Source organism: Myotis myotis, unplaced genomic scaffold, assembly GCF_014108235.1.
Source record: "Myotis myotis isolate mMyoMyo1 unplaced genomic scaffold, mMyoMyo1.p scaffold_m19_p_12, whole genome shotgun sequence".
Taxonomy (NCBI): Eukaryota; Metazoa; Chordata; class Mammalia; order Chiroptera; family Vespertilionidae; genus Myotis; species Myotis myotis.
The window spans coordinates 23,233,706-23,258,995 of record NW_023416316.1 but is presented as its reverse complement, the minus strand read 5'-3'; the positions used below and the strand labels follow the sequence as shown (position 1 = coordinate 23,258,995).

General features: G+C 40.1%; 1 pseudogene; it reads right to left on the bottom strand.

Moving 5' to 3' along the window:
* LOC118667705 overlaps positions 1-25,290 on the bottom strand; it is a 98,888-nt pseudogene that overhangs the window by 11,698 nt on the left and 61,900 nt on the right.

The following is a 25,290-nucleotide window of genomic DNA, read 5'->3' as shown; positions in this document are numbered from 1 at the left end:
AGCTCTAATATTTCACCAAATGACTTGAAAGAAGGAAAATGCATTTTTTTGGGTCCATTGTATGTAGCTCATTAATGAATGATCCTCATTGTTTAAGAGTATGGGCTGTTAATTTATAACCCGGACCATATCCTGCTCTCTCAGCATTCTTCCTATTGAATTGATGTTTTCTCTAGGAAAAATATCTAGGGAACGTATGCACGCATGAAAAGAATGCTGAACATGGATATTTTATTTTTCTTCCTTGATTCAAGTAGAAAATTATAAAAAGGCCATGTAAATAAAGATAATTATAGGCAGCAACTCTGAAAAGAACTGAGTGACCCTCAGGCTTCTCTGTCACCTTGAATGATATGCTCTGAATGATCATTCCTTCAGGTTAGAGGAGGTGTTTGGCCTCATGACAAACTCATCTTCCTAATTAACCTGAAATTAATGCCAGGAGGATTTTTAAACTTGTGGCTGTTTGTAGCAAATTTCCCCCAGCTGACCTCTGAAAATTCTCAGGTAATGGTGTCTATATGTGTGTGAAATAGGCTCACGTGTAGGAGAGGGGTGAGTAGGTCAGTGTGCCCCATATATTTCAGTGACTCTCATAAACCACCTACTTTAGCCCAATGATAGAAAATTGCAGTGTTAAAAATAGTATTAGGCTAGCAGTCTCTGACATAACCTTTCCTAACTTTGTATGAACATGCCTATGAAGGTACAAGGAAAATCATAAAACTACATTATACCACCTAAGAAGATAAAGAACAAAGGCTTATTGACAGAGAGTAGATTAAGAAATACCTCCTCATCTTCCCTTTTTGGCACATCCATGCTTTACCTTATGAAACAGACACTATTTGAAAAAAAAAAAAAAAAGGAAAAATACTGTGATTCCTCCTACTTAGCCTCAGCCTCATCTTAGGGACTCTAGGTCTGAACTTCCTTCCTTCATAATTGATGAATTTTAAGATGGCAAAAGTACAAAATTCCACCTCCCTATCTTTCAATATTAATTTACACAAAAGGTTACTAGAAAACAACAGTTGCAAAAAGGGGATGAGCATAGGAGCAATGAATGAGCAGCTAAATCTGGGTTAGAATCCTCTTTTACTTAATAGCTGAGAGGCTTTGGGGAAATGACTTATTCTTCTCAAGCCTCACTTTCCTCATCTATATCATGGAGACAATATTGTGTAAATTGAAGATATGAAGTGTGTTATATACAGTGTCAGTACATGGTAGGTGTTCAAGATGTAGTGAATGATGATGATGATGATGATGATGATGATGTGTAGTTTTCAACAGGTAAAACATTATGGTCAGGGGAGGAGACTGGAAAAGAGACATTTGTTGCAGTGCATCCTGGGGAATTGGTTTTTAATTCACTGGATTGGTTCAGTATGCCAGAGACCCTAGGAACAGGGGGAAGGAGACTCCTCACCTCAGAACAGCAGAGCTGCCTGCTAGAAGCAATCTAAATTCTACCCCCAATCTACAATCTACTTTCCAGCTGTATATCTGAGTAAGAAAGATCCAGCACTCAAGAAACAAGTAGGCATGAGAAGTTCACTTACCTGACTTTGAGCAAATATTTTATTTAATAATTTTTTACTTCATTTAAAGACAAAAGTCGAGTACTCAACATGGGACATTTGGAAAAGGTGATAAAACAGGGAAGAGTAAATATGATACTGAAAACTCAAAAGAAGAGCGTATCTTTGAAAACAAAATACTGCAAGATAAAGATTTCAGGTAATTATTTTATATCCTCCATAGAATGCAGGAAGATACATGGGTCAATAAATCATAATTAGGCAACAGTCTTAGATGAAAAGATAGAAGGATAAAATAAAGAAGAACATAGACATGACTAAAATAGAATTTAAAAATGCAACAGCAGAACATGAAGGTTAAGGGACTTTAGTGCCAACTTCCCTTCCAATCTTGGAATACTTCTCATGTGACATTGGACAATTTCACCTAACATCTTTGTACCTCAGTTCCCTGATCTTTGTAATGAGGATAGACCATACCTCAGAACTGTAAGGATTAAATGTGTTAATATACGTGCAGGGCTCCTAGAAAGGTGCCTATTATAGAGTGAGCACTTTTAAGTGACAGCTATTATCGTCTAAGACTTTTTCTAGTTCCAAAATGCTACAGTCCTGTGGGGGACTAAAGAGTGGATGGGAGCTAGGAGCAATTACTCCTTTCGCAGTAGAATAACTGACTCCAGAAGAAGGAAAGAGATCCTAATGAATTGTGCGTTTAGCTCAAGGGAAGTCTTTCAGTTTCAGGAAACTCCTGATTCCAGGCACTGGTCAAATGGGCTAAAGTTATGTCACTGACATAAAGAGGAAACAGAACGAGAAATAGCATGCCCCGTTTATTATCTGCATGAGCAAAGCAAATGTATAAAATGGTTGTACAAACTGTACAGAGGTGCGGGTGCGGGGTAGGTGAGGAGACAAGTTCTCTTTATTCTAACACATGGATAGTAAGTGCAATTCCAATTTTCCCCTAATTTTCTTCTCTGCATGAAAGCTGAAATTCTGGATATATTTGCTAGAAATTATCTTTTTTTCTCAATTTAGTCTTTTATTTCCTGTTTGACTCCGCGATAGTGTTGATGAGCTCTTCATTATTTCTCCATGGTTGCCCACATGACACACACCTACCAGAGCTGTGATGAAAACAATAGGTGAGCTGAGTGGAGGAGGAGTGATTGTAAATCTGCCATGTGTCCACGGGATATCTGCACAGAGCAAGGGGAAAGAAGTAGCGATTCCCTGAAATACAGCTGTTTAGAAGTTGAGTGGGAAAACAATGTGTGACCAAAAACACATACTGGTTTTTGAGGCTCCCCCTTTTTCTTTTAAAATTATTACGTTTTTTTCTTAGTACAAAAGCAACATATGCTAATTGTAGAGAAAAAAAGGAAACATAGACAAAAAAATAACACTACCTATAATCCCAATGCCAAATTTTGTAAAGGATTAAAGAATAAATGTGTGCAAAGAATGAACTACTCTTTAAAGACTACAACATGTTGGTGTATATCCCTCTGATCTTTTATGTCATCTTTTTGTGAAAATGTAGTCAAATGATATTTGGTGTTTTATACTACTTTTTGGTTTAATATATTACAACTATATAGCGATAGGATTTTAAAGCATTTATGAACCCAATTTTATAGCTGCATAAATTCTATTGTAAAATTTATTATAAATATCATAATTTATTTTACCTACCTCCTGATTTTGGACATTTGGATTACTTCTATCCTGTGACTATTGTTGTACATAAATCTTTGGGCATATGAGTTATTTCCTTAGCATAAATTCTTAGAAATTAAATTGCAAGCTCAACTTTTAAAATCAATTAATTGTTAGTTCAAAGTTTACATATATTTTAAGGATCTTGATAATTTGCCAAATTGCTCTGAAGAAAAGGACTATCAATTTATGATTTATATACCAGCTTGTATAAAAATGTCCAATTCTATCTTTAATAATTCTAGTCATTGCAATTATTTTTTATATTTTTATTCTATAGGACTAGTCCTGCCCTCATAAAGATTTCAGTTTAGTGGTGCTGGAACAACTGCTTAAGCATTTGGGAGAAAAAATGAACTTCAAGGCCTATACAGAGATCTGACAAAAGGGTTGTATCTAGAACATATAAAGAACTCTACCACTCAGCAATAAAAGACAAACTGCCCAATTTATATGGTACTAAGGACATGGCAAGGGGCTCCATATCTGTCATTAGGGAAATGCAGATTTAAATCACAATGAGAAGCTACTTCAAGCCTACTTACATGGCTAAGATTCAGAAGACTGCAACAAATGGTGAGGATGGGAGGCCACGGGAACTCTCAGTTTTGCTTGTATGTGTATCAAATGGTACAGTCATTCTGGAAAAAGGTTTGGCAGTTTATTTAAACTTGTTAAAAAGTTTAAATCGTCATCTACCTGAAGACATATCTATTCTAGCTATTTCCCTGGAGAGAAATGAGAAGATCTACCCAATTTGTCCATAAAGACGTGTGTTTGTGAGTGTTCATGGATGCTTTATTCATTAGAGTCCAAACTGGAAACGACCCAAACATCCATCAACAGGAGAATGGGTAGACAAACTCTTGTATATTCGTACAATGGAATACAGCTCAGCAGGCTTAGCAATAACGTGGAAAAACCTCAAAAACATTATATTGAGTGAAAGAAGACAGACACTGTATGATTGCATTGATATGAAGTTCAAAATAGGCAAAACGAACGTATGCAATGGAAATCAGAACAGTGGCTATTAATGCGGTCTGTGAATTGATGGCAAAAAGCCACATGAGAACTCTTTGGAGTGATGAAAATGTTCTGGATCTCAATGTTTTTGTTGTTGTTTTTGTTTCTTTGGTTGTACATGTTTGTCAAAAACCATCGAATCATACCCTTAACATCTGTGCCTTTCTTGGTATGTGAATTTTACCTCAATGAAAATGCATTGTGGCTATATTAAAGATTTTTAAAGATGTATTAAAGAGCATATTTTCATAATCTTGGGAAGGGAGAACTTCCTAAGCAAGGCAAGAAACTCAGTTGCAATAACAGACTGAGACATTAAACTTCAGAAACTTAAAAACATGTACATTTAAACATAACAAATGAAAGCAAAAGATAGAAGACATAAAGGAAAAATATTTTGACATCTATGATAGACAAATTTAATAAACAGTGATAAAAATAAGGCAAATGCCCTAATTGAAAAAATGAGCAAAATATATGCACAGAAAATTGACAAAAAGAATGCAAATATCCAGTAAATACATAAAAAGGTGCTCTGTTTCACTAGTACTTAGGAAAATAAAATCATTGGTCTGTTAACAATGGGAAATTTTGAAAACACTACATGTTGGTGAAATTAAAAATGGATAGTCATACATTGTTGGTTGGGATTAGAAATGTGAGAACTTTTTGGGAAAACATCTGGCAATACCAGTCAAGGTTTAAAATACATCATGCTTACCATGTGATGTGCTAACAAACCACTTGTGAGAGCCAAATGTTAATTTTCAAGAACTTTGTGAGCAGTTGTTAAGCAAATTATATAAACATATACCTAAATAAATTATATTAAAAACAAAGGCAATACTTAGATTGAGGTGATGGTTGAACAGTTCATGTTGGCTCACCATGAAAACAAACAAACAAACAAAAAAACACGTGGTGAGTTTAAGGAAACACGCGTGTAACCTAGATTGGCTGCTAGGCCCTCATTTTGTGGTCTCACAGGAGCCACAAGCAGTAAGAATAGTTGTTATGCAAGAAAGACCTTTGAGAGTCATTGGGTGCCTGGGTTCACACTGCTTCCCAGACCTTCTGCCTGAGTGTGGCACCAGCAGGGGGCCGGGGGGATTCTCCCCCTTCATTACCCAGAATTGAGGGCCGTTGGCTGCTGCTGTGCAGCCTCAGGGGTGAGGGGTCTTGACATAGCTTCTCACTGGAGCGGAGCAAGAGAGGAGGAAATAGGGAACCTCGGTGTGAAGGCGGAGACACCCCAGTTGGGAACCTCAAAAATAGCTGGGGAGACTTTTGCAGGGAAGTGTCTCAAAGCCCTGAAAGCTTTGGCGAGAGTGTGTTAAGTCACATGGAATCTGGAGAGGACCTTATAGAGGGTGACCGTACAATTTACATCCCCAATCAGGGAGACTTTTGAGAGTGAAAGGGGCTATTACTAAAAGCCAGGACAAAAGGCGACAATAGTCCCGGGCAAACTGGGTGTATGGTCACTCTGCTTCTAAAGGATCGAATCTAGTAGTTTTGTGAGAAGCCTTTTCCAGAATAAATATGCAGCTGAGGTTGGGGAGATGAGTGGGGCGGAGAGCACAGTTATTCAGATTTCCTCAGGGAGAGTATGCGTTTACAAGAGCTCTCAGGGGACTGCCTTGTTTGCCCACCCTGCCACCCACACTGAGCATCACAGAGGTACGAGGGTCCCAGGCGGCAGAGGCAGGACTGCGCCAGAGCCCAGCACTGCGCCTGGCACAGAGAAGTCTTGACTGACTGCTGGACGGACGTCAGACGTTTTGCCCTCTAGTCTGTTTTCCTTCCCACGCAGTTCTGCCAGTTTCCGGGGCGGGGCAGGCTGAAGCTTTCGAATGCGCCTGCGCACCTGCCTGGGCGTGGTGTGCGCCTGCGCACCTGCCTGGGTGTGGTGTGCGCCTGCGCAAACGCAAGGCTGCAGCCTGGCTCTCATCGTCTCGCACCTCAAGGCCAGGCCGCCCTCAGGCTGTTCCTGGCTTCCCGGCACTCACTTGTGTAAGTTCCCAGCAGGGGGTCGCGACCCCAGCCGCCCAGGCCCGGGCCGCCTGTGTCAGGGTTTCACTCGGGAGACAGTGCCTTCCAGCCACCAGCCAAGGGCCACGTGGCGTAGGGCGGCGGGACCGGCGCCATATTTCCTGGGTCTCGGCTGCGAGTAAATGATGGGGCACAGATGTTGCTGAATATTTTATGATGCACTTGCCCCAGGGGTCCCTAAATGTTTTATAATTTCTGGGTAAAGAAAGAAAGCATCCAGGGCTGCGTGCTTCCTGAAGCAGGCTCGGCATCCCAAGATCGGAGACGTTCCTCCTCCTCGCCAACACGCTTTTAAAAGGAGACAGTAGCCGTGAAGGTTCACGCTTCGGGTTTAATGCGAACAGTACGAACCCAGGGAAATAACCACATCCAGTCGGTGAGGTGGAGACTCATCTCAGGACCCCAGGAATGATCTGCGGCTTGGATTTGGACGGGATCTTGAAACTGAGATTAATGTCTCATGAGAATGAGTAGGGCGCCTGCTCACTTACCATGCTGGAGTTTTGGAAAATATTACAGACTAAGGATACACACACACACACACACACACACACACATACTGGTTGACTAAAAATAATCCTTATAAGATGTGAATAGGTTTTGCTGATTATTTCATATTGGTATTCCATTTATTTGAGAGGTGCTGGTATTTCACATCTAAATGACGTGAGAGTGTGGAATTCTGAAATAGAAATTTGAAATAATTCTCTGAAATAATGCTACGCTGTTTCAGGGAGAAGCTCGATACACCCAAGAATCAAACCAGTTTAAAGAAGAGTGACGTAAACTGTTGGGAGGTGCTTTCCAAACGTTGTTCCAGATTTGGGGTCTGAAGATGCAAGGCAGTGGCTTTCTATCGCACTTCACTCGGAATGGTAGGAACCTTCTTCGATGCAGTTAGAATTTCAGTCTTTAAGTTTTTTAAAAAAATCACCTGTTCCTTTCTCTCCCCATCCTCCAATTTAGTAAAAATTCCCTGGCATGAGGCTAGGTTAGCAGCATTTTTACAAGCGTCTCAGGTGGTTCTACTTTGCAACCAGCATTGTGAGCACCTTGATTTACACCAGTGGTTCTCAACCTTCTGGCCCTTTAAATACAGTTCCTCATGTTGTGACCCAACCATAAAATTATTTTCGTTGCTACTTCATAACTGTAATGTTGCTACTGTTATGAATTGTCATGTAAATATCTGATATGCAGGATGGTCTTAGGCGACACCTGTGAAAGGGTCGTTCGACCGCCAAAGGGGTCGCGACCCACAGGTTGAGAACTGCTGATTTACACCAACTCATTTTACTGATGGGGAAAGTGCTTTTTGCTGGTGGGGGAAAGTACTTGTCCATCTTCCATGGAGTCTCCAGAATAGAGAGGCTTAAAATAGAAATCCAGCAGATCAAAAACCTTCAATGACCCCTATCCCTTTTCTGCCATCTCCCCTCAGTTTTCAGGACAAAGTTCAAGGTCTTCCATTTAGCTCACAGCTTTCAAGATTTACCTCCTGCTAGCCATCTCACTTCACTTTTCCTGTTCTCCTTACTTCTCCCCTTACACCCTCCTGCTTGCATTTCTAGAATGTCATGTGACACTTCACACTACCACACTTTAACACATGATTTTCCTTCCTCCTACTTGGCTGCCTGTATCTCTTTTTTCATTTTCAAAATGCAGCTCAAGGTGAGATAACTTAATATAGAGGCAATGAGGGGACATTCATTAGCTGTGGCTGACTGGGTCAAAACACTGGATTTCTTTCCTTTTTTTTTTTTTTTTTTTTTTTTTTAATGGGGAAAGACTATTTGAGATTCCTGAATTTCAAGCTCAAATGGGTGGAGTACCAAGTATAAGACAAAAAGTGATGGACTCTGGCTGCCTAGCAGCATATGCCTCATTTAAAGATGACTAACTACAAATTTTTGAGAAACATGGTGCGGTTATCCCAGGGGCTGTCAACTCACAACCCTTGCAATCACCCTGTTTTGCAGATGAGGAAACAGAGCCAGAGAGAGCCCTGGGAACTTGGTAGTGAATGTCTGTGTTAGAGCTCCAGGTATTCTGGATATAGATCCAGTCTTTTTCACAGCACACCATAAAATTTTGGTATATTTCCTACTGCATTTATTCCAGAAAATAATTCTCAGTAACATTTATATAATCTTAAACCATTAGGAAAAAGAAGCACCAACTCCTTTTTCTAAACTATATGTTGGGAAGGTGCTATAAAAAAGATGTTTCATGCTTCCTAAGTCAGACCTGTTTGCGGAGGCAGAAGACAGTTTTCTCAGGTCTGCCTGGAGTGGGCCTGCTGTGGAGTGCGGTCTCAGCTCCAGTGATTTTCTAGAATCTAGTCTGAGACCGTGTAGGGGTCAGATGGGTCTCTGCCACACTTCTCTCCCAGCTCACAGTTAATATACAGCAAAATCTTTTTTTATTTTTATTGATTTCAGAGGAAGGGAGAGGGGGAGAGAGAGAGAGAAACACCAGTAATGAGAGAATCATCAATTTGCTCCCTTCTGCACGCCCCCTACTGGGGATTGAGCCTCGTTCAACTAACTGAGCCACACGGGTCAGGGCACAATGAAATCTTAAGCTCTGATGTTTGATTTATTGATTTCCTTCTCTAGGTTGCTTGGGTTGATTTTACCCCTTAACCCTTTTCAGTCCAACTTCGAGGCTGACTTGACAGACCAGGCGCTAGGAGCAGGTCCAATGTCGAGCAATAAGAACATTAAAAAGTTCAACATTCAATCCCGTCAATTAATTTGGACCAGAGTGTTTGAATTCCAAAAATAACATTGGACTGCAAAGGGTTAAGGATTTCTGAAAATAAAAGCGTCTTCCCCAGTCTTCTTTTCGAAAAGAAAGGAGTTTATTCACCCAGAAAAAAGTATACACTAAAATGTTAAAGCTATTCTCGTGCAGAGATTGAGGCAGGGCATTTTCTCTGGCCTGGTAGATAGCTACTGTATGGACTGGGTTCTGAAGGCTTCCTTGCGAGGGGAAAGATAGGGCTTTGTTCTGACACCTGGACACCCTGCTTCAGGTGTCATGTCCAGCGTAAATTCTGGAGAGCACCTGGGTCTGCTTTGACTCTTTAGTTAAAGAGAGTTCTCTTAATTCCATGTTTCTCTAGGTCTCAAGAGACTACTAAAATAATAGCTATGTTTGCCTTTTTGCCAAGAGTCTCACTGTTGGAGATAGAGTCTTATACCATACCATCAGCAGGAATGGGAAAGAGCAGAAGTACTGACTGGGTACAGGGAGTACTCCTCATTACTTGCTCAGGAGATGGCACAGATTTGGAGAGGAAAGGCTGGGAATTTGGGATGTTCATTGTGTTTAAGATGATTCCCCCCTTGTCCCCTTACACTAAAAGCATCTTGTAATAGATGGGAGATTTCCTTCTTAGCTCCTGGGCACTTGCAATCTTTTTGTATTGTCCTTATATTGTGGTGACCCATAATGGTTTATGAAATGCAGGCAATTTCTGGCCCAGTCTTTATGCTGTGGTCATAGAAAGGGTAACTCTTTTTGAAAAGCAGGAAAGTGTGTTTAATGCCAACTTTCCTCAGTTAATACACTTTCAGACATTGAAAGTCTTTTTTGAAGAACTATAAATATTTCTGTTAAAAAAATATAAATTTAAAATGAAAATAAACCAACAGGGTCTGAAGAAGGGAAAGGGACAAGCTATAGGTTTATTTTATTTTATTTTTTTAAAATTACATTTTTATTGTTCAGATTATTACATTTGTTCCTCTTTTTTCCCCCCCATAACTCCCCTCCTCCCAGTTCCCACCCACCCTCCGCCCTTACTCCCCACCCACTGTCCTCATCCATAGGTGCACGATTTTTGTCTAGTCTCTTCCCGCATCTCCCACATCCCTTTTCCCCCGCAAGAATAGTCAGTCCATTCCCTTTCTGTGTCCCTGATTCTAATATAATCACCAGTTCATTCTGTTCATCAGATTATTTATTCACTTGATTCTTAGATTCACTTGTTGAGAGATGCGTATTTGTTGTTCATAATTTGTATCTTTACCTTTTTCTTCTTCTTCCTCTTCTTAAAGGATACCTTCAGCATTTCATATAATACTGGTTTGGTGGTGATGAACTCCTTTAGCTTTTCCTTATCTGTGAAGCTCTTTATCTGACCTTCAATTCTGAATGATAGCTTTGCTGGATAAAGTAATCTTGGTTGTAGGTTCTTGGCATTCATCACTTTGAATATTTCTTGCCACTCCCTTCTGGCCTGCAAAGTTTCTGTTGAGAAATCAGCTGACAGTCGTTTGGGTATTCCCTTGTAGGTAACTGAGTTTCTTTCTCTTGCTGCTTTTAAGATTCTCTCTTTGTCTTTTGCTCTTGGCATTTTAATTATGATGTGTCTTGGTGTGGTCCTCTTTGGAATCTTTTGTTTGGGGTTCTCTGCGCTTCCTGGACTTGTAAGTCTATTTCTTTCACCAGGTAGGGGAAGTTTTCTGTCATTATTTCTTCAAAGAGGTTTTCAATATCTTGCTCTCTCTCATCTTCTGGCACCCCTATAATTCCGATGTTGGCACGCTTGAAGCTGTCCCAGAGGCTCCTTACACTATCTTCGTATTTTTGGATTCTTTTTTCATTTTGCTTTTCCGGTTGGGTGTTTTTTGCTTCCTGGCATTTCAAATCTTTTGATTCTTGCACTCCTCTGGTCTGCTGTTGGGAGTCTGTATAATATTCTTTATTTCAGTCAGTGTATGCTTAATTTCTAGTTGGTTCTTTATTACAACATCAAGGGTCTCATTAGATTTCTTGAGGATCTCACTATATTTATCGGCGGTCTCACCAGTCTTTTCGAGGGCCTTACTAAATTTATCGGCGGCTTCTAGACAGTTCTTGAGAGACCTTAAAAGTGTGGTTTTGAACTCTATATCCTCCATTTCTGACATTTGTGTCCTGTTTCTTTGTCTCCGCATTTTTTATGCTTTCTTGGTGCACCCCTAGTGGTCTTTGTGTGCAGTCTTGTTGTAGTTAAGCCTTGATTGTTGTAGGTAATACTGGGGGGGGGGGGTTGACCTCCAGGCCAACTGGCTGTGAGAATCAGCTGTGTTTGCAGTGGGAGAACTTCTGTCCTCTAGGGAGGTACTAATCTAGCCTTTGCCTGAGGCTATCTGGCAAATGCTTCTGTGCAGGGCTTGGGCGGGGCGGGTCCCAGGGGATCAACAGGGTGGGCGGAGTGAGCAGTTATGGCTGCTCTCAGTCCCGTCCCCAGAGGCTCTGCCTCTCAGTGTCCCAGCAGCCGCTGCAAACCTCGGAGAGAAAGCTGCCTGTTTGAGTCTGGGTCTGTAGAGACTCGCCGGGATCTGGAGCTCAGAGCCTGAGACTCCCTCCCAATTGAAACAGACAACCGCGCCCTCAGCCGCCAGCCCGCTCTGCGAGCACCTCCGCACCTTAGTATTTTACTTCCACACTGCGCCTCCTCTGAGTCTTGGTATGCTTTTCTCTTTCCTTCTAGTTGTAGAATTTCCACTCAGCCAGACTTCCTGTGGTTCTGGGTGATGTCCGTTCTGTCTTTTAGTTGTATTTTTGAAGTGGTTGTGTGAGGCAGCAGTCTCCAGTGTTTACCTATGCCGCCATCTTGGTTTCTCCTATAGGTTTATTTTAAATACCAAGATCTCCAGTAATTAAAGTTTCCTTTTATATACAACTTTAAGGAAACAATATTATTTTATTTGTATTTGTTTATTATCTACACTTTTCTCACTGTTCATCTATATATACTGGAGGCCCAATGCACGAAATTCGTGTACGAGTAGGTCTCTGCAGCCCTGGCTGCCTCAGCTCTCGCAGCCTTGCGGCCCAGCGGCCCCACTCCCTACCTGCTCTGGAGGGCCGTTCTGCTGTCTGGTCTAATTAGCATATTAACTCTTTATTATAAAGGATAAAAGCCTAAGTGACCGGCCAACCGGTAGCTATGATGCACACTGACAACCAAGGGGCAGATGCTCAATGCAGGAATGGAAACCACAGGCATGGAAATATGGAACAGACTGATGAATCTCAGAGGGAAAGGGCAGGGGGAGAGGGCAGGAAGAGATTAACCAAAGATCCTATATGCATACTAGAGGCCTGGTGCACGAAATTTCTACATGGGGGTGGGGGTGGTCCCTCAGCCTGGCCTGCGCCCTCTCACAGTCCGAGACCCCTTGCTCCTTACCGCCTGCCTGCTTGCTGCTCCTTACTGCTCGGCTCGCTGCTCCTTAGCGCTGCCACAGAGGTGGGAGAGGCCCCCGCCACTGCTGCTGCACTCGCCAGCAGTGAGCCTGGCTTCTGGCTGAGCAGCACTCCCCCTGTGGGAGTGCACTGACCACCAGGGGACAGCTCCTGCATTGAGTATCTGCCCCCTGGTGGTCAGTGTGCATCATAGCGACTGGTCGTTCTGGTTGTTCCGCTATAAAGGTCACTTAGGCTTTTATTATATAGACTAGAGGCTGGATTCGAATCTGTACACTGGGCCTCTAGTTTTAAATAAAAAGAACCTTATGTATAGAAACCTAAGTCATCCTTATAGATAAGAAAGTTCATATTTATAAAAGCTTTTTTTCCATTCAGGTCTTATGATATTCATAATTATGACTAAATTGAGCTTTGTTTTATCCCATGGTTATAAGTTTCAAATTTGTATTCACAACCTGATAAAGTTGTAATTAGACATTATATATTTTATTCCCTGTGTTGCAATGTCCTTATGTATCTGACATAAGGATTTACTGCTGGAGATATCCCTCTTCACAGACCAGTTATTAGAAAATACATAATATTCAAAAGGAGCTAATGAGTGGGAAGCATCACATTTATTCTTTAAAATATTTTAAATGCTAAATGAATCCAAAGGAAAGCCATCTTTCATAGTGGTTTCCATGTTCATAAAATCCCCCAAATGTTCAGTTTTTTCCTTTGGTAATTTCATTTCTGCTGCAGATGTCTATTCAATTTATCTGTGATCTATCATACACTTTAATTTATAGTGAAAGTGCTGGCCCAGATTTGCAAAGAGATAACATTTTTTCCTTACCTCATTCCAGTTTCAATAGATATTTTTTCATTATTATTAAGTTATCTTTGGACATTAATGCTTTTGGATATTGATTACTTTCACAAAGTTTCCCCCAGCTGTCACATTTTAAACCCAACACACATGGAACCTTCTTGTTCCAATATTGCTTTATATTTATCTTAATAAAAATTATTCTAGTCTAAAGTCTGAGTCATTCTACATTAAAAATGGACTTAGAGAATCAAAGGTTTGAAAAGAATCTTAGAGGCAAATAAAACATGTAATTTATTTGATTAATAAGTGTTATCTATATTATACCTGGAGAGTGATCATCTGATCTCACTTTGATCTTCTTCAGAGACAAGGAACTTATTCCTTGTTGCAGATACCCATGGTCGTCATTTAGGCCTAATTTCCCCCAAATACAACTTGCGAGTCCTTGAGCAAGTTACTTACCCTTATACAGGTCAGAACGTTCTCATGTATATAGCAGAAGCGTAGTACTTGCCCTGCCTACTTCAGAAAAAGGCCAGTGGTTGGGAGAAATGAGTGTTGTGGTTAGAGGGGCCAGTGTTAAAGTCTTAGCTCTGCTACTTAGTACAGTGTGATTCTTGAAAAGTTAACCTTTCTGAACCTCGATTTCTTCATCTAGACCAGTGGTTCTCAACCTTGGCTGCACATTAGAATCATCTGGGAATCTTTTTAAAATCCTGATTTCTGGGCCTCATCCTCTGGAAATTCTGTTTCTTTGTTATGGCGCGAGGCCACAACATTAGTAACAAAGAAACAGAATTTCCGGAGGATGAGGCCCAGAAATCAGGATTTTAAAAAGATTCCCAGGTTATTCGAATGTGCAGCCAAGGTTGAGAACCACTGACCTATACAGTAGGGAAAATAATAATAATACCAACCTATAGGTTGAAGATGAAACTTAACCATGTATTTCATGTGTGAAATGTAATTCTGGGCATATTGTGTGTTTCCTCAATTATTTTTGGCATATTTATGCAAAATTTATAGGTACCTATTTATGAAGATAAAATAAAATATACACAAAAGTGGTTTATAAGTATTAAGGAGCTATTCAGATGTGTTGGTACCATTACTTGAACATTCTAGTTTTTGTTTTTTTTTTGAGCTGGAGACTTACAAACCTCCTGGGAACCTGAATGAAGCAACCACTCAGCCACAGGAAGGCAGATCCTTCTCAACCTTCTGTCTCTGACCCCAAATAGCACCACTCTCTATTGGGCAGCCACTGTACTACAGGTCCTTTGCTTTGCCTATTTTAACATTGACCCTCACAACCGTCTTCCAAGGTAGGTATGGTGGTGCACATTCTACAGATGAAGAAACTGAGCTCAGCAAATTTAAATGCATTTAGTAACTTGTTTACATTTATATTAAACAGCTTAAGTTGGAGAATTAAAGTCAAAACTGAAGTTTATCTGTTTGTAAAGATGTATGCTTTTCAATATGCCATGTCTCCCAGTGAGAGTGTAACAATAGTTGTTAGACAGATTTATAGCTTGTCCTGGATCTGCCTCTCACAAGTCCCATGTCATAGGTAATTTGGCTTATTACTCAAGCCTAGGTTTCTTTATCTGTAAAATGGCAGTAGCAAGACCAACCCATGGGGATGTTGTAAGTATTAAGTTAGAAAGCACATAGTAAGTGATTAATGATAGCTGTTCATATTTTGTCTTTTGGTGCTTTCCATCTCCCGAGGGGTTGCTGGAGGTCTGCTTCTTTCTCTGAAGGCCAGCAGGGGGCAGTAGAGACCATAAAGGATATGACCAAATCAGGGCTATATACTTATACACTACCAGCTGATGTCCACCTCACAGTCTAGGAATCTTTGAATCAGATCCTGGTGCTCTCTAACTCTGAATCTCATAAGAAAAAAAACCCTGATATTTTTAGACAGTAACAAATACAAATACAAAACCACCACAATAGTAAACCCTAGTGTTTGCATAAGGCTGAGATTAGATGGTTTTATATTATACACGAAGGCAATCACAGTTGGCTCATGTTAATGGTTTCATTAACCTCATGAGGATGTTAACATCATTAGGAAAACAGAAGGAGAATACTTAAAACTCCTCCATTAAACCCAATTAGCAGAGAGCTGCAGCACAAAGTAGGTCCAAGCATGCCTGTGTGTGCTCACGGTTGCAGCTGCTATGATCCCCATTAGATTGTCACTTGCCAGAGTCATTAAAGCAACCTCATTTGTGGTATGGAGACATCATTCCCAAAATATATTGCTTTCAAGAAATGACTATTGGCCCTAACTGGTTTGGCTCAATGGATAGAGCGTTGGCCTGTGGACTGAAGGGTCCCAGGTTCGATTCCGGTCAGGGGCATGTACTTTGGCTGTAGGCACATCCCCAGTAGGGGGAGTGCAGGAGGCAGCTGATCGATGATTCTCTCTCATCGATGTTTCTAACTCTCTATCCCTCTCCCTTCCTCTCTAAAAAATCAATAAAAAATATATTTTTAAAGAAATGAATATTGGTAAGTAATAATGATGACAAATTAACACAAGATGATAAAGTAAATACAAATGCAGACTGTATCCAACATTGATAGATGGAATGCAGGTGGTATATCTTAAGTTGCAGTTGCTTTGAAATGTTATCTTATGTTTCTTTCTTCATTTTTACAACATTTATGAGATCTGCATTATTTTTATTTTTAATCTTGGTTTTTCTGGCTTGCTCTCACTTGCTGTCATGTGCCCCTGCAAAGTCCTCTGTGTTTCTCTGGTAGTTCTCAAAGGTGGCAGTGGTGTGGGAGCTCACATGTATTATGAACAGATCCAACTGGTTTCCACGTGGCATGTGTAGCTTAATTCCCCTTCTGGTCTCATGTCCTCATAGGCAGGGATCAGTTCCTCCCACTGGCCATAGTTCCCTGTGCTCTGTAATGTGGCTGCTGCTTTTCACTGGCTATTCCTATAGGTGCTCTCCAACTCTAGAGGTGTCACACTTGTGGTGCTTTATGTCCAAGTGTGTGTGTGTGTGTGTGTGTGCGCGTGTGTGTGTGTATGTGTGTATGAAGGTTGTGCCTTTCCTTTTCTTAAAAAGATCACATTCTTTTAGACAATCTCAGCACAGTATCAAGGGGCCCCTGGATTCTTTATGAACAGAGACATCTTTTGGTACACCCTACCAATTCTCATCCTTCCAGATTGAGTTTAGATATCCTATTCTCTAGGGAGTCTTCTCCAAATCCCAGGTTGTGTGTGAGAATCCTCCACCCCTTTGATCCCAAAGCACCCTGCTTATTGCCAAAGTGTAGTGAGTACCCCTTATTCACCTTTGTATCCCTAGCACTAGGACAGTGCTAAATGAATGTTCATGAAATGAACCTAATCTCCTCTTTGGATTTTTTTAGAGATTGCTCCTGTTCCTGTCCCTTCCACCCCTTTAACTTGCTCTAATGATCTCTGTCTGCTGCCTGCCTTCTTAGATATATCACCTTGAATGCCTCTTTTTACCTAGGTCTCTGGATTACTGGTCTGGTTTTGAACGGAGCACCAATTTTTTTTTTTTTTTACATTTACCTTTTGATAAAGAGATTTTAAGCACATTGCCTTACTTACACAGTACTGGAAAACTCGAAGGGTCAGACTAAAACCCAGCCTGATGTAAGCTCCTTGACCGCTGCTGCCTTCATAATAATTAGAAGCAGAAAATACACTAATAACCTTCCCATCATGTCAAATTCCATACCCTTCAGACTTATGTTAATGAAACCTAATGAGCATCTTCCACTGGCATTTATTGAGAAATATAGTAAGTATTGGGAGGTAATATCTGGTCCAAAATAGCAGCCCCCCTTCTCAACATGTGTTTGGATACAGCCTCTTTTGCCTCTGGGATCACGCCACACAATATTGAAAACCTGTTCCCACCACTCGTGCTTTGTTAACGGTTCAGAAAGGGATCCATCTGTTCTGACTCCCTGAGGTATATCTACTTTATTTCTCTTCAGGTCAGTGTCCTGGTCTTCATCTATTGGAATTAGTGACATCAGCACATATTTCATTTTGTTTCTCTCTAGATGGTGAAGTAAATTCAAATCTTTGGAGTTTGATACCCAATCATGTGTGACCAAGACTTCATTGTCAATGATTGTATGAATTGGGAATCAGGCATAGACTTCTTCCAAGATTTATAACACCCCCACCCCCCATGTAGCTTATATTTATGTACAACTTCTTTTGTGAAGCTGAATCTCATATTTGTCAAAAAGTCTTGATGGTTCCCTCTGTTCAAGTCCAGGTCACCAGGATAGACAAGAAAAGTCACAAACAGGATCATTAGGATTTCATGAAGTTTTTCCTCCATCTAAAAAATCACCATTAAAAACATACGAATTCCTCCCTGAGGGGAAACTATTCTTGTAGAAGATGAAACAGAGATACTCTAGTTTCCCATGTAGATCATCACAGATTGCTAACTGTTTAGAGGGGCAAGTTTTTTTTTAATTAATTTTTTTTCAATTATAGTTTATATTCAGTGTTGTACTCTATTAGTTTCAGATGTATAGCAAAGAGGTTAGAAAATAATATGCTTGACAGAGAGGTCGCCCCTGCTGCTTCAGGTACCCACCAGGCCCCATTCATATTTATTACAATCTTACTGACTATAATCCCTATGCTATAATCTCCATCTCTGTGGCTATTCTGTAACTACCAATTTGTAATTCGTAATCCTTTCACCTTTTTCACCCAGCCCCTAACCCACCTCCCTCTGACAACTTTTAGTATTTCTCTGTATCTAGGAGTCTGTTTCTAGTTTGTTTTTTTATTTTGTTCATTAGATTCCATATGTAAGTGAAGTCACATGGTATTTGTCTTTCTCTGTCTTATTTCACTTAGCATAACACCCTCTAGGTTCATCAATGCTGTCCCAAAAGGTAAGATTTCATTCCTTTATACAGCTGAGTAGTAGTTCACTGTGTATAGGTACCACAGCTATTTTTATCTACTCATTTATTGATGGGCACTTGGGTTGCTTCCATATTTTTGCTATTGTAAATAATGCTGCAATGAACAGAGGGGTGCAAATATCCCTTTGAATTAGTGTTTCAGGTTTCTTTGCTTTTATTTTCAGAAGTGGAATTGCTGGGTCATAAAGCAATTCCATTATTTATTTTTTGAGGAACCACCACACTCTTTTCCATAGTGGTTGTACCAATCTGCATTCTGGAGGGATATGTTTTATGTGAGTAAAATTCAGCATTTGTTTTAGGACTTTCTTGGTTTCCAGTAGCATTTCTAAGACATAATAAGCATGAAGAATCTTTGTTCCTTGAAGGACTCAATAAGTAAATCAGTATCAGTAGATGTGAGTAACTGAAATTACAGCCTAGGGCCACTATAGGAGTCTGGGACACCTATCAGTCCCACGTAGTCCTGTCTGTCCTTGTTTTCCTGGTGTAACTAAACAGCAGACTTACTAATTCTGAGTCTTTCTCACTTTTATTGGGTAGTTTTCCAACATGAAGGAAAGAAGTTGGAGAGCTGCAGTTGGCCTTGTTCACTGGCATATTTGATGGACTGGAAGATGGTGAGTGCATAGTGTTGTCTTATCTTCAACCGAGTGCTGTAACCTTGGTGCCAGTTCTGGATGATTAATGCAGATCTTAGTGCATTCTCAGATTTCTTGCTTTTTGTTGAAGATGAAGCCCACGTTTTCTAGATTTTGTACATTCAAAAAAGCTTCAATTTCTTATTCCAAGATGGTTTGAAGAATGCCTCCCTTATGCCTGGCTGGCATGGCTCAGTGGTTGAGCATCAACCTACAAATCAGGAGGTCACGGTTTGATTCTGGTCAGGGCATATGCCATGGATGCAGGCTTGATCCCCAGGAGGGAATGTGCAGGAGGCAACTGATAAATGATTCTCTCTCATCATTGATGTTTCTATCTTTTTCTCCCTCTCCATTTTTCTCTGAAATCAATAATAATAATAAAAAGAATGCCTCCCTTTATGTTGTCCCAACATTTTGGGTGCTTAGAACATTTAACATGTTGTCTGGCCTCTTAAACATTTTTAAAAAGTGTATTGACACTGTATTTTTTTTTAATTGCTTAAAGTAATACAAAGGGTATTACATATGTGTCCATTTTTTTCCCCCCGCCCTAGACAGTCCCCTAGCCTCCCCTATCCCCCAGTGTCTTATGTCCATTGGTTATGCTTATATGCATGCATACAAGTCCTTTGGTTGATCTCTTACCCCCCTCCCTCCTGCCCTCCAACCCTCCCCGGCCTTCCCGCTGCAGTTTGACAATCTGTTTGAGGCAGCTCTGCCTCTGTATCTATTATTGTTCAAAAGTTTATAATGGTCTCTATTATCCATGAATGAGTGAGATCATGTAGTATTTCTCCTTCATTGACTGGCTTATTTCACTTAGCATAATGCTCTCCAGTTCCATCCATGTCGTTGCAAATGGTAAGAGTTCCTTCCTTTTTAGAGCAGCATATTATTCCATCGTGTAGATGTACCACAGTTTTCTAATCCATTCATCTACTGATGGGCACTTAGGCTGTTTCCAGATCTTAGCTATGGTGAATTGTGCTGCTATGAACATAGGGGTGCATATGTCCTTTCTGATTGGTGTTTCTGGTTTCTTGGGCTATATTCCTAGAAGTGGGATCACAGGGTCAAATGGGAGTTCCATTTTCAGTTTTTTGAGGAAACTCCATACTGTCTTCCATAGTGGCCGCACCAGTCTGCAGTCCCACCAGCAGTGCACAAGTGTTCCTTTTTCTCCACATCCTCTCCAGCACTTGTCGTTTGTTGATTTGTTGATGATAGCCATTCTGACAGGTGTGAGATGGTACCTCATTGTTGTTTTGATTTGCATCTCTCGGATGATTAGTGACTTTGAGCATGTTTTCATATGTCTCTTGGCTTTCTGAATGTCCTCTTTTGAAAGGTGTCTATTTAGGTCCTTTGCCCATTTTTTGATTGGATTGTTTATCTTCCTTTTGTTAAGTTGTATGATTTCCCTATAAATTTTGGAGATGAGGCCCTTATCAGATATGACATTGGCAAATATGTTTTCCCACACAGTGGGTTTTCTCGTTGTTTTGTTGATGGTTTCTTTTGCAGTGCAGAAGCTTTTTATTTTGATGTAGTCCCATTTGTTCATTTTCTCTTTAGTTTCAAGTGCCCTAGGAGCTGTATTAGTGAAGAAATTGCTTCGGCATATGTCTGAGATTTTGTTGCCTTTGGATTCTTCTAGAATTTTTATGGTTTCCTGTCGTACATTTAAGTCCTTTATCCATTTTGAGTTTATTTTTGTGTATGGTGTAAGTTGGTGGTCTAGTTTCATTTTCTTGCATATATCTGTCCAATTTTCCCAACACCATTTATTGAAGAGACTATCTTGGCTCCATTGTATGTTCTTGCCTCCTTTGTCAAATATTAATTGAGCATATTGGTTCAGGCCAATTTCTGGGCTCTCTATTCTATTCCATTGATCTATATGCCTATTCTTGTGCCAGTACCAGGCAGTTTTGAGAACTGTGGCTTTGTAATACATCTTGATATCTGGTATTGAGATCCCACCTACTTTGTTCTTTTCCAGGATTGCTGCAGCTATTTGGGGTCATTTTTATTCTAGATGAATTTTTGGAGAGTTCGTTCTAGCTCTCTGAAGTATGCCGTTGGTATTTTAATGGGAAGTGCATTGAATTTATAGATTGCTTTGGGTAGTATGGACATTTTAATGATGTTGATTCTACCAATCCATGAACACGGTATGTTCTTCCATCTGTTTATGTCTCCCTCTATATCTTTTTTCAACGTCCTGTAGTTTTCTGAGTAGAGGTCTTTTACCTCTTTAGTTAAGTTTATTCCTAGGTAGCTTAATTTTTTTGGTGCGATGGTAAACGGGATTGTTTTTATAATCTCTCTTTCTGAAAGTTCACTATTGGTGTATAGAAATGCCTCAGATTTCTTGGGGTTAATTTTGTATCCTGCTACATTGCCAAATTCATGTATTAAGTCTAGTAGCTTTTTGATGGAGTCTCTAGGGTTTTGTATGTATAATATCATGTCGTCTACAAATAAGGACAGTTTTACTTCCTCTTTTCCAATTTGGATGCCTTTTATTTCTTCTTCTTGCCTAATTGCAATGGCTAACACTTCCAGTACTATGTTGAACAGGAGTGGTGAGAGGGGGCATCCCTGTCTTGTTCCTGTTCTTAGGGGAAATGGTGTTAGTTTTTGTCCATTGAGTATGATGTTGGCTGTGGGCCTGTAATGATAGCTTTGCTGGATAAAGTAATCTTGGTTGTAGGTTCTTGGTATTCATCACTTTGAATATTTCTTGCCATTCCCTTCTGGCCTGCAAAGTTTCTGTTGAGAAATCAGCTGACAGTCGTATGGGTACTCCTTTGTAGGTAACTGAGTTTCTTTCTCTTGCTGCTCTTAAGAGTCTCTCTTTGTCTTTTGCTCTTGGCATTTTAATTATGATGTGTCTTGGTGTGGTCCTCTTTGGAATCCTTTTGTTTGGGGTTCTCCGTGCTTCCTGGACTTGTAAGTCTATTTCTTTCACCAGGTAGAGGAAGTTTTCTGTCATTATTTCTTCAAAGAGGTTTTCAATATCTTGCTCTCTCTCATCTTCTGGCACCCCTATAATTCTGATGTTGGTACGTTTGAAGCTGTCCCAGAGGCTCCTTACACTATCTTCGTATTTTCGGATTCTTTTTTCATTTTGCTTTTCTGGTTGGGTGTTTTTAGCTTCTTCGCATTTCAAATCTTTGCCTTGATTCTTGCGGTCCTCTGGTCTGCTGTTGGGAGTCTATATAATATTCGTTATTTCAGTCCGTGTATGTTTAATTTCTAGTTGGTTCTTTATCATAACATCGAGAGTCTCATTAGATTTGTTGAGGATCTCATTAAGTTTATCAGCGGCTTCTAGACAGTTCTTGAGAGACCTTAAAAGTGTGGTTCTGAACTGAATATCCTCCATTGACAGTTTTGTCCTGTTTCTTTGTCTCCGCGTTTTTTATGCTTTCTTGGTGCACCCCCTAGTGGTCTTGTGTGCAGTCCTCCTGTAGTTAAACCTTGATTGTTGTAGTTAATACTAGGGGGATTTCGACACTGTATTGTTAACTATAGGCACGATATTGTAAAGCAGATCTCTAGAACTTATCTTGAGTAACTAAAACTTTATACCCATTGAATATCTCAATTTTCCCCTCCTCTCAGCCCCTGACAACCACAATTCTACATCTATGAGATTATTTTAGATACCTCATATCAGGGCAGTATATCTTTATAAGGGCATATTTATATTTGATGAGAATCAATTTGTTGCAGTTATTTGAACTTACATGACAAATTAATTTGTGTGTAACTAAAATCCAACAATTCTGAGCCCATCATTGCCTGTTTCCATTATTTAAGTCCCATATGGTCAAAGTCATAGTTATTTTACATAGTTTTGAGCAATGTTCATTAAAGAACTAATTCTTGGTTGAGTACATGCTGAGTATTAGATTATTTATATCAATATTTTCATGAGATAATATTGTTTATAGATAGAGAAATGAGGTTCAGAGAGATTAAATAATGTGTTGAAGGTCACACAGCTACCAAGTGTATCAGCTGGAACACATACCCAGGCTAGCTCACTCCAAGGCAAGAACCAAAGCTCTTACCACCCAAATCTGTGTTGCTGGAAGTTGAGTTATTGGCATAGAAGGCTCTTAATTACATGTGCAGAAAATAAAATGGCGGACATTAGGCAGGTGTGGCCATAAACACTGCTTTGTTTCAGTGGATTTAATTGTCTCCTGCTATGGCTTGATTGGCTATGAACACACTGATAGAAAGTAATCAAGGAGCTGAATGCTTCATAGGGTCTCCACCAGGCCAGCAGAGAAGTGAATGTGTCCTTTGTTTTTAATAGGCCAAATATTTCTCTCTTGTTCCCTAGGAGGCAATTGGAAGAGACATGCTGATAGCTCCCCTTGGGGCATTAACCGGAATCAAATTAGTGAAGTGAAGCTTAACTTGGTCATTGTATTCCCAGTTCACAAAAAAACAGGAAATGAATGGTAGTGGGAACAGACATATTTTTGAATTCATCAAACCTTACAAGTTGTATTATTGAAATATATTCATTATAGTAATTACTTCATGGGCCTAGTAATATAAAAGTATCACTTCAGATAAATTCCCATTTTTCTGCTGTGGTTCTTTTAAGGCAAGTCTTTTCTACTATAATGAATATATTAATAACCAATATGGACCCCTCCCCTTGCCTAGATTACTGATTCCTCAGTGACAGAGTTCCATGATCTACGTTCAGTTTGTGCCTTATAGGTGATAAGCGCAGCTTCCCTGTCTGTGGGGCATGGATGATCTCTATGAAAGTGAAGTGTGCCCACCCTCATGAACTCTGGCCATATGTTTTGAGTGTCTTATAATCATGATGTAATTTTCAAGACATCATTTGAGGAGTCAAAGAAAGAAATAATAACTATCCCATATGCTCTTTTAACATTTTTTCCCCCTGAGATAAAGTAAGAGAGGTTGAAAATATCTTAAATCAGAAAAGAAACTTATGGGCAATAAGAATCCCTGGTTTGGGGCTACTTCCATTCTGGGGGTTTAGAGTTGTTTCATGGAGGATCAAGTGCAACTTTAAGTAAACTTCTGAGGTTCCATGTAAACAGAGGCCGGAAAAGAGAAACAAGACAGGCTTTTAGTGTTTCAGTGCACTGTGTTTTTCTCAAAATCCACTAAATTACGAATTTAATGAAGTTTTTCAGATACCTAGGAAATCAAATGAGAGTTGTGTATTTTCAGTTGAATTATGCAGCTTGACTATTGACATGTACAATACTTAATTTATTGCTGCTTACACAGTTATGGACAATCATTGTAAATGAGCAATGAATTTGGCTGCATTTTCAAAGCAATAGCCTCACCTGGGAATATGAACAATAAATGGATGTGGCAGCTCTCCAAAGGGAAGAAACTTTTTTCATGGATATCCCATTTGATATCATAACTATATATAACTATTTAGTTGAGCAACAGTATGTTTTTATCTTCAGAGCTGTCATTATCTTCCTGGCCTGTGCTAGAATCTGTGGTTTCTGAAATAAATAAAATAGTCCTTTGATTTTAAAAAAGCCCATAGTCCTTTATTGTGTGTACCCTGAGAAAGAAGATACCTACTATGAAGTGCTTCTGGTGGCTAATTGGGTTCAAATTTAAAAAGCAGAACCCAGCAGTCATTTCTATATAGGGGCATCTCATGTAAACTCTACTGCACAGAAGAATCTGTACTGAACTGCCTACCTGGACTGTGTTCCTGCCTTCTGAGCCAGCCCTTATAAAGGAGTTCCTGGAATCCTATTTTAACTAAGAGAACTGAGGCTTTCCCCATCTAATTGGAACTACACAACTTCAACCAATCAGAGTAACTTCATTCTGACCAATCAGGACAGTGCCTTTTTAAGCAATCACACTGTATATTTGGAGTCCTCATTTGCATGAGGACAGACCAATCAGGAGTCAGGGGTTGGGACATTTTTTCTATATAAACCAGCTCCCCGCTGGCTTGGGGAGCACACTTTCCCTTTCCACTGAAGATTTAAGACTATGTTTTCCTGACTGAGCTGAAACACCAAAGATGTCTTGCCAGTGCATAATGGAACAGATCAGCCCAGACCAGCACAGTGGCAAGCAGACCAGCATGGAGCAGGGCCTGGCCTCAAGGCCACCTAGCCCAGGGCCACCTCCATAGCTAAGCTGTTTTCACAGTCTTTGCACTGAATAAAGTCTCCTTCTTTACCACACCGTAAGTTGAGGATTCTTGTTGGTGCTGAATTGGTGCCAACAACCATTGGTTGAGGATTAGAAGGTTGAACTATTT